Genomic DNA, 15,018 nt, shown 5'->3' with positions numbered 1-15,018 from the left:
AAGTTGGATTCACTGCGTTACCAGGATTCTCCAAACAAATGAGAGATGAGGTTCATGTTTTCTTATTGTAATTTACTTTCCAAACATCATCAACATCCAGTATTTCGGCTGATCACTAGCCCTCATCAACATCCGGTCTTTGCAGCTGATCACTAGCCCTTGTTGAGGAAGTTGTGTCAAGATTCTCCAAACAAATGAGAGATGAGGTTCCTTTTTTGCTTGTTTGGAATTTACTTTCCAAACATCATCAACATCCATTCTTTGCGGCTGATCACTAGCCCTTGTTGAGGATGAGGTTCCTTTCTGCTTCTTGTTATTTACTTTCCAAACATCATCAACATCCATTCTTTGCGGCTGATCACTAGCCCTTGTTGAGGAAGCTGTGTTAGTGATTTGAGTTTAGAATTATCCATATATCATCCAAAACTTGATTATATAGTTGGTTTCAAGACAAGCTATTTGCTGCAGTCCTAGAAAACTCCTAAACCACACCAACACTAGGTCCATCACTCAAGTTCTGAGACTAGAAAATCAAATGGCCACCATCCTTGGCCTATTAGCAATCCTCTTTGGCCACTTGGTTAGAACCAGATGACAAACAAATCTCATATGCAAGTTTGGTTGAAGCTGAAGCACTTGCACTCTTAGAAAAATTCTAAGGGGGTTTCCAATGAGGGAGGTCTTTGATGAGGTGGTCTTGCACCCAACATGCAAAGAAAGCATTGGGAAAATTCAGATAACAAACCTTTTGTATCAGACCCCAATCCACTGTCATGATAGAAATAAATTGAGGTAACTTATGTGTTAGATCAACTTCTACACAAACCCTTGGAAATAAATTGAGGTAGCTTATGTGTTAGATCAACTTCTACACAAACCCTTGCGTTGGCTCAAAATGAATTGTGGCATCCATTCATAATCAACTCCTTTCCAAAACGATTGGGAAATGGATTGAAAAATGGTTGTAAATTAGTTAGAAGAGAGAGGAACTCCAACCACAAAGGACAGTGTACCTATCCCCAATACTATAGATTAAAATCTACCTTCCATCACTGAACATAAGCTAAAATCGTGCAATCTTCCAAGTTCCATACTGCATAACTTTGGCTTGTTGTAGCTTCAATTTTGAAGAATAGACGTATAATTAAATCCCATCCCCGAGCAGGAATAAAAAACTCCTCTTTCACTTCCTAGTTTTGTAGGAATTCAAAGACATTTCTTTCACTTCCTAGTTTAATAGGCACCATTTGCTAAATCCACCTCTATCTGGAATTCAACACATGAACTAAAGATGAAATAAACTAATTTTATTAAAACAACATATGTTAAAATGTATTTGTATAACATTTGGATTCATCAGCATCTTTGATTTTCAATATTTTCAACAAAATTTAATACGTGGGAGTGGGATAAGCAGTAGTGTTGCTTATTCGATGAAATAAACTAATTTGATTAAAATAACATATGTTAAAATGTATTTGTATAGCATTTGGATTCATTAGCATCTTTGGTTTTCAATATTTTCAACAAAATTTTAAGTGGGAGTGGGATAAGCAGTAGTGTTGCTTATTCCACCACCCTTTTTTGTCTAAGTTTACAAATAGGTTAAATATTGTAAGCTTAAGGGGAAAAATAATTGAATGATGAATAGAAATGTATTGATGTTAGGAGAGTGGAGCTGTTGCATCTGGGAAGATATCCAAATAGGACAGTGTAACAGTGTAAGTGGATAGCTAGTGAGAAAACAAGTTGCAATGGCATTGTTTAATGACTTGTATGAGTTCACTTGTAGGATGTAAGTTAGGGAAAGATCATGGAGATATTAGCTTGATGAGACTTGAGCTTAGTGAAATGTCATGCATGGAAGAATTGGTTATAATATGCCTTACGTTCCATGGAATTTTGTTGCTTCTCTTCATTCAAGAAATGAAGATCTATGGTTACCCTAGGGTGTTTCTTGTCTTGATGCAAGAGTTGGAGATCTTGGGTTTGAGGATGTTACCCCTCTTTCAGTAGGGGTACTACAAACTTCTAACCATGCCATTTGTATGTAATGTCCCTTTTCCTAGACATGGAAAACAACAAAGATCATCTCAGTAGCCTAGCCATTTCCATATCCACAGGATAAAGATTGAAATAAATTGGCGAATCTTAGGGGAGGAACTAACTAAAAAGGTGACTAATGAAAAAAATATTAAAAAATCACCTTATTTAATGAAGGAAAAAGTGACCCATGGTATTCGGACAACGCATGGTCAATTTCCAAGAAGTCGAGAGGAGCTCATTGGTGGAACTTTGGAAGTGATTGGATATTTGGTGATGTGTTTTTCTTGGGCTCTTGGAGTTTTAATTGAGGGCTTGTAACCTTGAGTGTAGACCCTCTTTAGGGGTGAAACTATCCTCCCTAGGGATCAAAACTAGATTTGGTGGTGAAACACCCACCCTAGCTAGTCAAGAGGGAGAACCTCTCTAGGTTATTCATTTGCACTTAGCGAAGGGAGTTGATAAGAAGAATAAATCATTCCCGTATTTCCAAAGGCCGAATTTTAGAGCCAGCCAAATTGTGCCAATACAACTACAACCAAGGTTGAGCATGGAGGATTTTTCTATAGTGGGTCGAACTATTCTCTTTGTCAGGTTTCCAAATCTAAAGTAATGTAAATACTCCTCAATTTATTAAATAAAATTGGTTGGAATTTTGGTGTGTTATTTTCTTTAAAAAATTGTGGTTACTAGCTCCCTAATATTTTTATTGGAATTCATTTAAATTTTCGGCGAATTGTGTATGGAAAATTTCTAAAGAAATCTAGGATAGAAAAGTTCTCGATAATTATAAAATAATTAAAAAGGGATATTACAATTGTATCAGAATTGTGCATCTTGCCCACTTGAGGGGTTTAGCAGCAAAATAGTTGATTATATTTTTTTAGGTCTAAGTTATAAAACAGAGACACAGTAGTTGCAACATGTTAGCCAAATCAGGGAGGAGACTCGTCTTTGGGGGGTTGATTTGACATACTACCTTGTAGGCCCGAGTTAATTGTTAGGGCCTAAATTTGCAGATCAAGTGAAGAGACAAGGTTGAATTGGGAAAAATAAGGGGAAAATACCCTAGGTTGAATTGGAAAAATAAGGTTATTTTTCCAAAGGTCAAGTTGAATGAAGGGTGAATTAGGGCTTTGTTGTATCCTGAGGTTGTGCAAGTATAGGGCAAAGAAAAAAAAGAGAGGGCAAAAAACCTTGGTCGAATCGAAGAAATCATGGGGCAGAAATGAGGCTGAAATCCCTAGGCCGAATTGAAGAACTTCGTGGAAGTCACGAGGCTGAATTGCAGAAGGTTGATTCAATTCATGGAGGGTGAGCTTCTCTTGTAGAAGTTGATTCAGTTTGTGAGGTGACAAATTCCTCTCTTGCAGAGGACGAATAAGTTTGTGGAGGATGAGTTTCTCTTGTAAAAGTCTATTCAATTTATGTGGAGATGAATTTCTCTTGTGGAGAGGTCGTATTTATCTTGTGGGGCCGATTTTCTCTTGCAGAGGTCATAATTATTTTTGGGGGTCAAAATTGGTTATGGATTGTTTGTGGATTTTGTTGCTAGGGCTCAAGGAGGAGGGCAGATTTTGTTCTATTTCATGGGAGCATGAAACGCTATTTACGTGGCTAGAATAGGCCCTAAAAAAAAGTCAAATTATTTTGCTTTAACAATTGATACACTAGGGCTGAATTTAATGTGTAGTAATTTCTTTTATGAAGGTCGAGTTGCTTAAAAACTAAGTGCCAATTTAATACCCAAGGTCGATTTTATTGCAAGAGTATTTATAGATTGCTATAGAATAAATTTGTAGAGGGTCGATTTTATTTGAATGGCTAAGCTAGGGTTCGAATTCTTCTTGCAAACGATGAATTTCCATACTCGAATTGAGCGAAAGGGTCAAGTTATTGCTAGGGTTTGGGTTTTTGCAAATGCCGAGTTTATTTAGGGCTAAAATATATGTTGGACAAATTATTTTTTTGTGGAGGCCAAAATCTTGTTGAATCCAAGTTAAATTGCTAGGGTTTGAGCTTGTATTCATTGTTGGAGGAAAAGATAAATAAAAGGCTGAATTATCTTCAGTGGAGGTAGGTCATCTAAGGCCGAAATTTATTGAGAAATCAACAATGGCTCTAGAGGTCGAGATTACTTTCAGAAGCAGAGTAGTGGTAGTTGCATATCTCTTTGAAAGACGAAAACATTTTACCAAGGTTCGAGCTAATGGGCGAGGTAGGGTATTTGTTTCATATAGAAGTGGAATCAATTGTGCATAGCAAGTGAAAGATCAGGTGATCAACATTCTTCCTGAATCAATACAACAATGCGCTCTTTAGTTCCTTGACGATAATGTTTTCATGGAGAAAGGACCAAAGAAGAACAACCAAACCTTTCTCAAAGGGATTCCATACTACTCTTTAGTACAAGCAATTGAGAAATTGATAAAAAGAAGAGGAAGTGGGAAATTGGCTCTTCATACTTGGATCATATTTGAAGATTATGAAGTTAGGAGATGTCCTCTAATTTGGAGGAGTTAGACTCACGTTTGTCCAGGGTAGACCAATCTAATTAGAAAATTTTAAGTTTTGTTTTGAAGCCATCAATGCTTGCCATGATCCAACACATTTTTGGAACACCGTTATGAAGAGGTTAAGACTTGTAGTTACTTCTTGCCTTAGTGAGATCATAAGGATAACTGCTCCTGTTTCCCCTTACAATGATGACATTTAAAGAAAGGTTCTACAACTAATTGTAGAGAGCTTTTATGGATTACGTGATATCGAGGGTGCTACCTTTGGTAATAGGCTTAAGGTCTTAGAAATTATGGCAAGGACTAGATCATGTGCCATTATGCTTGATCTAGAGTGCGATGGTTTGATTCTTCAAATATTCCAATGCTTCTTCACTAATATTAGACAACATCATCCATTCTTTGTCAAAACTAGTATGCAACATATATTGTCTTTAACTCTAAGTTGCACAAAATGGGGAAACGGGTACAAGTTTCCGAAACGGGCATAGGTACGAAACGTGACCCCCCCAAATTTTGGAAACGGGGAAACGCAATATATATATATATATATATTAATATATATCTATATATATATATATATATATATATATTAGGACATTTAAGAAATATGTGCAATCATAAAGCATATATGATACATTCTAATTTATTACATTATGATTAAATTGTCAATTGTCAATGCATAAATTATAAGTCTCTAAATTTACATCACATTTACTCATGAATGATCACATAATGAAAATAGCAATATCCAAAATCAGCCACGAGAAATTTCTAATTTCTTGTCTCATGCTTGATTGGGAGTCTCCTCCTACATAGTCGAACGACCTTAGTGTTCTTGATTAAATACAAGTTCCATACCCTAGTATCCTACGTGCTGTTGATTATTGGGAGTCTCCCCTGCATAAAGGGCTTGGTTTTCTTGATTAAATACAAGTTTCGTACCTACATGACAAAATCCAATGGAAACATTGCAATCCCCCCAATCCTGAAATCCTGAAAAACAGAAAAGTCGGCTGGATTTTGAGTGAGATCTAAAATTCTACTTTCTCCATATGAAATCCAATGAGGGCAAAACCACTCTCAAACATCCTGAGCCATTTCATGGTAATGTTAAAAATTTAAGTAAAAGTGACATTCTCCTTTATTTTTCATTCTTTTACTTAAAGGAGAATGTCACTTTTACTTTAAGAATTTAACATTACCATGAACTGCATATCAACACTAGGGCCATAGGCTTGAACATTAGGCTGCCCCACTCAAAAAATCTTCTTTTTTTATAACTTGAGAGGCATCTAGAAGATATTTTAGTCGCCTAATAAAAAATTAGAAGCAAAAAAAAGAAAAAAAAAAAAGAAGTCAAGTTAGAAGAGGAAACTCCGTCGTATAGCCCGGAAACGCGTTTCCGGCCGTATTGGCCACGTTTCCTCCTCGAGAAATGGGCCAGTACGGCCAAAAACGTGTTTCCAGGCCGTACAATACGAGTTTCTTCATTTCCAGCTGGAAACAGACCCTTCTCCAACGTTCCCTGCAACTTAGCTTTAACTTTAGGTGAAGATGATGTCATTTGCAAGCAACTGCAATCAAAGTTGTTGGCTATTTGGAGGATGAACATGTTGTTTCGCCTATTGTTCATGAATTATTAAAAAGATTGGTTGAGCAAAACATAAAAAGGCTAAAAAAGTAGCCGACTGTAAAAGGGGTTGCAGGTCACAAAATATTCCAAAAGGGTAAGAACCAAATAAGAAGGAAGCAAGATTGTCAGGAAACACAGACAATTGGTCACTTGGGTGGAGATAGCGAGGGAAAGGATCTATTATAGCCAAATGGTGTTGAGGGAAATGGAGTAGTTGTGCCTTTCGTGCATGGAAACAATGCCTTACATGTGAAAATTCCTTAATTTCTATTACTGGATATTATTCTCCTAACTATTAGCAGTTTAATTGTTTACAACAATTAACGAATATTCACTAGTGCAATCTTCACCATAAAAATATGCTACCGAAAATAAAAATCGGGAACTGAGAAATATATGCGCACACAATAAAATCGACAATAATATATTTGGACCAACGTCCTTGGAAAAACCCCGAAGGGAGAACTGATGCAACATATGAGGGTTTCTTTTATTATGCAAACAAATTAGAAATTATTACAATTAGATGCCCAATGAAACGACCTTGTTTCTAGCGCTCGCATTGGGGTTTCTGGCTACTTGCACTAGCTATTTAGCCTCTCTACAAATAGATTTCAGCCTCCCTTTTCCTGCTTCTCCGCCACTGGAAGACTGTTGGGAAACTCTCCAAAATTTCTCAACTACTCCCTCAAACACTGATGTTATCCATCTTTGGATTGAACTTTCTTCCTTGCCCAATCACTACTGGATAGCTCGATCTACCGAGGTAACTCACTCCCCTTTTGTAAATTCTGTCATTCTCCATCCCATCGACTTGCTCTTTTAATCTCTCGTTGGAGCATCGATGGCCACAATTAGATCCTTATCAATGGCTAAGATCATCTTAGACTTGATCCAAGTCATTTTCTAGAAGTCTCTAGAGCATAAGTCGTTCTCCTTAATTAATTCACTTTAATTAACTACTTTTCCTAAGTTAGACTTGGGAAATATTTAAATGATGGGTAGTTAATTTAATTAAGGCATTTCACAAGCTTATCTCGCGAAACCAAGCTTGCGAAACCTTTTCTGGGTTTGGGAGACCTTGTGTTTCTTAGCCTCTTAGACATAAATCAAGACTAGAACACCTGTCTAATGTTACCAAATTAATAAAAAACTAACACTCCCTCTTAGCAAGGAAGGTTTTCTCTCTACTCCAACATCTCTCCTTTGTAGTTGGACCACACTACTGGTGTCTGGCATCTACAACATATTGTCACTGTCCACCAAGCTACCGCGCATACTTCGATTCACCTTCTAACCTTGTAGTTGAACCACTTCGCATCTGCGCTGCTGCCGACACTATACTGTGCCTCCCTGTACTACTACCAACATTGCTTGTGCTGCATTTGATCTCATATTGTTGCTGCTACTGCAACTACCACAACTAAAAACTAATCTACTGTCCTTACAATTGGCTTTTGCAACTGTCCCTTGAGTCTTCTACTTGCAACTAGCTCTGCTTTGTCTACTAAGTATTTGACTTTGACCACCTGTCTCTATGCTCCTCTAGTATCTAACTGTAGCTAGCTCTACATTGTCTCTCGAGATTTGACTACGCCTTGCTGACATCTCGAACTTCGTGTTACTGAATACCGTGGGTCCTTGTAGCAAAGGTAATGATCCATGAGGAGAGTATACTGCAATTGTTGTTGCTCTTCCATATACCCTGCTCGATCCTGAAAATCTAAGCCATCCCACTCCTCTTCCATCTGGAGCCAAAACCACTATCAATGCAAATTCATCCAACCTGAAGGAAAACTCATCTATCTCTATTGAAGCTACTGTTTGTTGCTACTATCAATGCAAATTCATCCAACCTGAAGGAAAACTCATCTATCTCTATTGAAGCTACTGTTTGTTGCTACCCCTCCTTGATCAATTCACTTTAATTAACTACTTTTCCTAACTTAGAGTTGGGAAATATTCAAATGATGGCTAATTAGTTTAATTAAGGTGTTTCACAAGCTTATCTTGCAAAACCTTTTCTGGGTTTTGGAGACCTTTTGTTTCTTAGCCTCTTAGACACAAATCGAGACTAGAACATCTGTCGAATGCTACCAAATCAATAAAAAAATAACATTACATCAAGAAGAGAATAGGATAGAAAGCACCAGTGAAGTATATTCCTCATCATCTACAAGGGTCATAACACAGGAGGATGATAGTAGCATTAACACTCAAGATTTGACAAGTGAGCCTCCTATGATGACTAGGTATGAAAAACCTTCAAATTTATAGGACTTGGGAGGGTTATAATTGGCATCAGAAGAATCATGAAACCCCTCTTATGGAGAACTCATTAAAGTTTTAAATGACAATATTGGACGAGATGGTTGACCATTCACATTATGGAACAACCATTAATGAAGTGCAAGTAGGCATGAAGACATCCTTCATGGCTACAAGGCTTTCAAATAAATATTCACTAGGAACATACTCAGGAAGAGATTAAAAAAGACCTTTCAGCGATAAAGGAAAGGACTAGGTACTAAAGGACATACCAAATCAATAAAAAAAAATAGCATTACATCAAGAAGAGAATAGGATAGAAAGCACCGGTGAAGCATATTCCTCATCATCTACAAGGGTCATAACACAGGAGGATGATAGTAGCATTGACACTCAAGATTTGACAGGTGAGCCTCCTCTGATGACTGGGTATGAAAAACCTTCAAATTTATGGGGACTTGAGGAGGGGTATAATTGGCATGAGAAGAATCATGAAGCCCCTCTTATGGAGAACTCATTAAAGGGTTAAACGACAATATTGGACGAGATGGTTGACCATTCACATTATGGACCAACCATCAATGAAGTGCAAGTAGGAATGAAGACATCCATCATGGCTACAAAGCTTTCAAATAAATAGTCACTAGGAACATACTTGGGAAGAGATTAAAAAAGACCTTTCAACAATAAAGGAAAGGACTAGGCACTAAATGGCACAATATTACAACAGTATAGTGAACTTGAGGCCTTGGAAAATAGGAGTGCTAGGATAGCTGCCAATCTTGCCAGTGTGGAGAGAATAGGAAATGCTAATGAGGCAACAATACAACTCGTCTTTTGAGTTGTAGAGTAGTCCCCTTCAACAATACATAGATAGGGCTTGCAGTGCTAGATGCCCATTTTTCATCCCTCATACAGATAAGGGACGACTGTAATATCCTTTTATTTAATTTACAAGAATTTCAATGGTTTTAGTTTAGAAAATTATGACATGGGAATTTTATCCCAAAATATCCATAGACCCACACAAATTTCACGAATAAAGATGCAATCCTAGAAATAAAAATGTTGCAAGTCTTACACTATTTGATTGAAGGAATCCTTTGAAAGAATTTACATAAAAAATATAAACCCGACAATGTACTTTAGAAAAAATGCTTGCCCAATATATGGAACCAACTCTACCTTTCCATTGAGAACTCAAGTAGCAATACAACCCAAAAATGCGGCTTGCCGATAAGAAACAATTCGGCCTCTGATTTGACCTCTTTCTACCAACAATTTTTCCTCCAGAAATTCAACACTAATCAACCAGATAATTTGGCCCTTGAAAAAGATGATATCTGCCTTTGGGAAAATGTACTCGCCCCTTTGGAATATCATGGCAAATGGAAACTTGGCCCCAACAATTGTCAAATTCAACCACCCTTCTTTTGCTCCCAGAGGTAGGCAATTCACATTAGATAAATTTGGTCAAATTTGGCTTCCTCTAGGTTACTTGACTTTCTTTAGAATTTGGCAATTTCAACCCTAGCAAAAATGTGATATTCGACCCAATAAAAAACTTGTGAACTTGGCCTTGCAAACCACCAATTTGGCCTTGGCATTTATGATGAATGTAGCCCTTGCAATTTGATAAATTCAACTTGTAGAATAAGAAGAACTTGGCCTAGCAATTCCATGAAATTGGCTCCACGAACTCAGCTCCTGCAATAAAATAAATTTGGCCTTTGAAAATTAATGAGCTTTACCAACAAATGGGTTGTGGAATTTTCCTCCAGAATTAATCTTCTTAGCCACAAAATGACTTGCAATACAATAAATTGCTATGGTGTGCCTTTCAACATTGAAACCAATGTTCTTTAGCTAGGGTGTGTCTTTCAACATCGAAACTGGAAATACTAGGGTTTCCCCGATTTTTGGCAGCTTCTAGAGCTCCTTGTCAATTTATGTTCTTCTCATGCCCTCCAATTTTCTTTTCCCTTAATAATAATTCCCTCCTCTGAAAACCATGGTAAATACCATGGGTCACTTAATTTCCTGAAAGTGACTTTTTATCCCTTCTATTTACTTATTATTTATCTTATTATGGTGACCCCCTTATTTTTCCTATCGATAGCCCATGGGATCTAGATAGGCTATGACTCAACCTCCTTTTGCTTCAAGGGTTGGAAAGGGACATTAAAATAACACATAAGATTAGGATCAATGAGGAAGCAAGAACCCGATATTGTAGGTTTTTTCTATAGGAGAACCAACATATTGGGATACATAAAGCAGAAAGTAGAGTTTTTTCAAGTAGCATCCCAATTGAAATCAAAGTAGCATATCCCAAATTGAAATCAGAGTAGCGTAGCATCAAGATGGTGGTATTTTCAGGGATTGATGATGGCTAGTGGGAGAGATTTTCTTGGAGATCATGTAATCCACAAGTGTTATAGGTATGGCTGGCAATTCCCTTGATAGAGTCCCATGGTAATTAGACTAGAAGGAGATTCTGAGTTGGCACCCTACCAAGTGGAGGATTAATGGAAGGACAATTCTAGCCAGGGTTAAAATGCATCAAAAACTTTTTGGGGGCATTAGACTTCCTATTTGGCAGTGAGATCCAAGTGGTTCATCCCACCATATGGTAGAGCTTCATTTCCCTATCTCGAAATGGGATCGAGGTGGATCATGCCATCATAAAGTAGAGCTTGACCAAGTTAGAAAGCACAATTAGGAGGAAGAAGAAGGTGTTATGGTAGAGACCCTTCTTGGGGTACTAGTGGAATACATTTTTGTTGGGTGGATATCCCACTTGTTGAGGGGATACTTCGAGAATAGATTTTCTAATAAGCATGGGAGGTTAGAGCTTCTACAAGCAATGTATATTTTAGAAGATGAATGTAGTTTCATGAGAGCTCAACTTCTTGACAACAGATTCCTAGTCTGCACTTATATCTTATTGGAGTAGGGGAAGCTTCGAGGAGGTACAACCAGGAAATCATTAGCAAGTCTACCAGTAGTACATGGAGTGATGTGGATCTTAGCAGAACTAAGATGATACAAAAAAATGTGTGATGAAGCCTTCCACATACTTGTTTGGGATCCTAGTATTGGTGTATGGATTGCTTGGGGAAAAGCAATTTCAAGAAGGGAGGATTGTAATGTCCCTTTTCTTGGACATGGGTAATAGCCTATTCATTCCCATAGGATACAGATTGAAATAAACTGGGGAATCTCAAGGGAGGAACTAAAAATGTGAATAAGGAAAATAATTTTATAAAATCACCCTATTTAGTGAAGGAAAAAGTGACCCATGGTATTCAAATAGTTCCATCATAATAAAAGGAGGAGCAAGAGATCACTGGGGATGTGATAGGATATTTGGTGAATTGTTTTTTTTGGGGCCCTAGGAGCTTTACATGAGGGATTGTAAACCTGAGTGTAGATCTTCTTTCAGGGTGAAACTATCCTCCCTAGCGATCAAAACTAGTTTTGGTGGTGAAACAACCACTCTAGCTAGTGAAGATGGAGAACCATTGTAGGTTTTTTTGTTGGCGCTTATCGAAGAAAGTCTAGAAGAAGGCGAAATTATTCCAACACTTCTGAAGGTTGAATTTTAGAGCTAGCCAAACTGTGCTAGAATAGCTACAAACCAGGGTTGAGCATGGAGGATTTTCTGGAGTGAACTGTTTTCTTAGAAGTTCCAAATCTAAAGTAATGTAAATTCTCCTTAGTTTATTAAAAAAAATTGGCTTGGAATTTTGGTGTGGTATTTTCTTTAAAAAAATTGTGGTTACTAGCTCACCAATCTTTTTTATTGGAATTCATTTAATTTTCAGCGAATTATGTATGGAAAATTTCTTTGGTATAGAAAAATTCTCAATAATTATAAAATAATTAAAAAGGGATATTACTTTGTAATCCCAAATGTGTGCAATTAATAGCACTGTAAAGCCATGTGGGTAGGTTTTGTGAAAGTGATTCCTAAATCTTTGATGGTGAATGAACCCACACCCATATGAATGAGTGAGCGCGAAAACGAAGAAGATGTCTCGATTTGAATCGAAACAAAGAAAGCAAGTTGGTTTTTGTCTCTCGTGCTTCCTTCCTCTCCTTCCTCGGGCAAGCAATCCTTCCTCTCCCTTTCCTTTCCCTTTTGTCGAGACTAGCTCCTTCCTCTCCCATTAGTCGAGACTAGTTCCTTCCTCTCTTGTTGGTTGAGCCATCCATCCTTAGTTTATGAATTTGGGTTTGTTTTGTGAAAGTGATTCCTAAATCTTTAATGGTGGACAGCCATGTTAGCTTTGTTTTTGTGCTTGCTCATATCATGGAGGTGTATGCGCACCCCTTTGGCCATGGCCATCATTCTTCTGGGTAGTCTTATAGTTCATGATGCATTTGCACTTGCCAAGTCAATGTCCCACGTCCTCCAAGGGATTAAACGGGCCTGTTGTAACCTCCATGTCAAGAGAAATTAGCTACAAGATAAAGCATTGAAAATGCCCTTTTAGAAATGCCTTAACCAACTTTGGATTATCTCTTAGAGGTTGTTTTCTCATTTGGGGCAATCGTGGGGTTAATTAGGAAACGCGGAATGTGTGGAAAACATAATTAGAGGTCAAAGCAAGTCAAGACACATCATGGACTAAGGAAAATGTTGAAGTTTCTAAGTTTACTTAGCTTAGAAACCCTCCATGCAATCTATCTGATTTATTCCTACCTACTTGTTATCTTTCTTAACAAGTTATTTACAATGTAAATACTGAAAATAAACACGAGTGCATGCTCGACACATTACAGATCAGCAACTAAAAGAAACAAGAACAAACACACCAGTGTCCCCGGAAAAACCCAATGTGGGAAAACCAGTGCAGCTATCTGAGAGTTTTTTTGTTAAGCAATATCAGAGTACATTCTGGGTGCCGAAACTGGCCTACCCAATAGAGAATTTCCTTAGCAGCTATACCTCACAGTTTGATAGAAATCTCCTGGTTGAAACCCCAAAAAAACCTTACGGCAGTTCCTTAGCACAAAACTACTCCTGCAACCCCAGTGTCTGCCCAATCTGCACTGTGTCAGCCTCTCCTAGCCCAGTGCTAGCCTTCCTTGGCCTACGTCAGCCCCAGGAGGCCCTGCGTCAGTTCTGGGAGCCTCTACGTCAGCCACACTGGCCCCTCTGGTGCTTTGCGCAGCACTTGGCTGCCTCTGTGTGGCCCTGCGTGAGCCCTTGCTGGCTCTGCGTCACCCTCCTTGGCAACTGCGTTGCTCTCCCGGCACAATCTTTTCCTTCTCTGTTCCTCTGTACTCAATGCCCCTCAGCTGCTCTCCCGATCAATGTTTTACAACTCCGACTCCGACTCCGACTCGGCCGAGGATCGACTCCGACTCCGACTCCGACTCGGTAATGACTCGGCCGGCTCGATTTCAATGACTCGGTCGTTGTAAAAAATACATTAAATATTTATTTTTTTTATAAAAAAACATAATTTTAAATATTTTAAACATAATTTTAAAGATTTTCATTCATGTTTCCAAACACAGCATTATAATATAGATGGAAGACAACATATGATCAAAGTAGGCTCATGAACCAATCCATTATATCAAAATGGTACCCAATGGCAATACATAGTCAACTGTAGTCTGTCATACATGATCAAAGACTCAAGAGTCAAAACAAAATACAAATAACCAAGGAGGCTAGTAGCTACTGCCAGAGGAGCCAAGATCATCTCGACCAATCTCTGGATCATCATCATCAGAGTCAGACAAGGGGCCCCATGGCTCCTCCTCATCATCATCGTCTCCAACTGCAACTGTAGAAGTGGTGCCAGTACCACTAGGCTGTGCAGCAGATGCAAGCTGAGATAGAGTAGAAATGCGGCTGCGCTTCTGTCGTGGCTGAGCAGAGGAAGCACCTACAACTGGAGTCCTACTAGCTGGCTGTGAGACTGAGGCTGGTGGATTGGGATCTGCATTCAACTGAACATGCTGCAGTGGATCTCCAACATCAAGTTCATCAAGATCCTCATCAGGATCAAACTCTGGTAGACGACTCTCCACTACCCAATCTGATGTTGGATCAATGTCTTCCAACACAATGGGATCTGAATCAGGTCTTTTGTTCAGCAATTGGTTCCGTCTGAGCCGAAGGTTGTATTGGACAAAAACTAGATCATTCAACCGTTTTTGCTCCAAACGGTTTCTCTTCTTTGTGTGAATCCTCTCAAAGACAGACCAATTGCGCTCACACCCAGATGCACTGCAAGTTTGACTCAAAATACGAATTGCAAACCTTTGCAATTCAGGGCACTGGCCACCAAAGGCCTCCCACCATTGTGCTGCAAAAAACATAGGAGTGTAATGAATTATGAGTTAGATGAAGGCTGAAGCTCAACAAAATTACAAATTATATCTAACTTTCAAATTATAAATGATTTAACAAACTTTAGTTTTAATAAAAAAAGTAAAACTGTAAAACCATTAAGAAATTGAAAATTGAAATTTTTGTTTACCTGGCTCATCTGCTTCTCTTGCAATCTTTGCTAGGTTCTTCCCAAAGGTACC

This window comes from Pinus tabuliformis, chromosome 6 (genome assembly GCF_031772625.1).
Source record: "Pinus tabuliformis cultivar Carrire ecotype Pingquan chromosome 6, CPIR1, whole genome shotgun sequence".
NCBI classification, from domain to species: Eukaryota; Viridiplantae; Streptophyta; class Pinopsida; order Pinales; family Pinaceae; genus Pinus; species Pinus tabuliformis.
The sequence above is the reverse complement of the archived record's forward strand: the minus strand, read 5'-3'. Positions refer to the sequence as shown.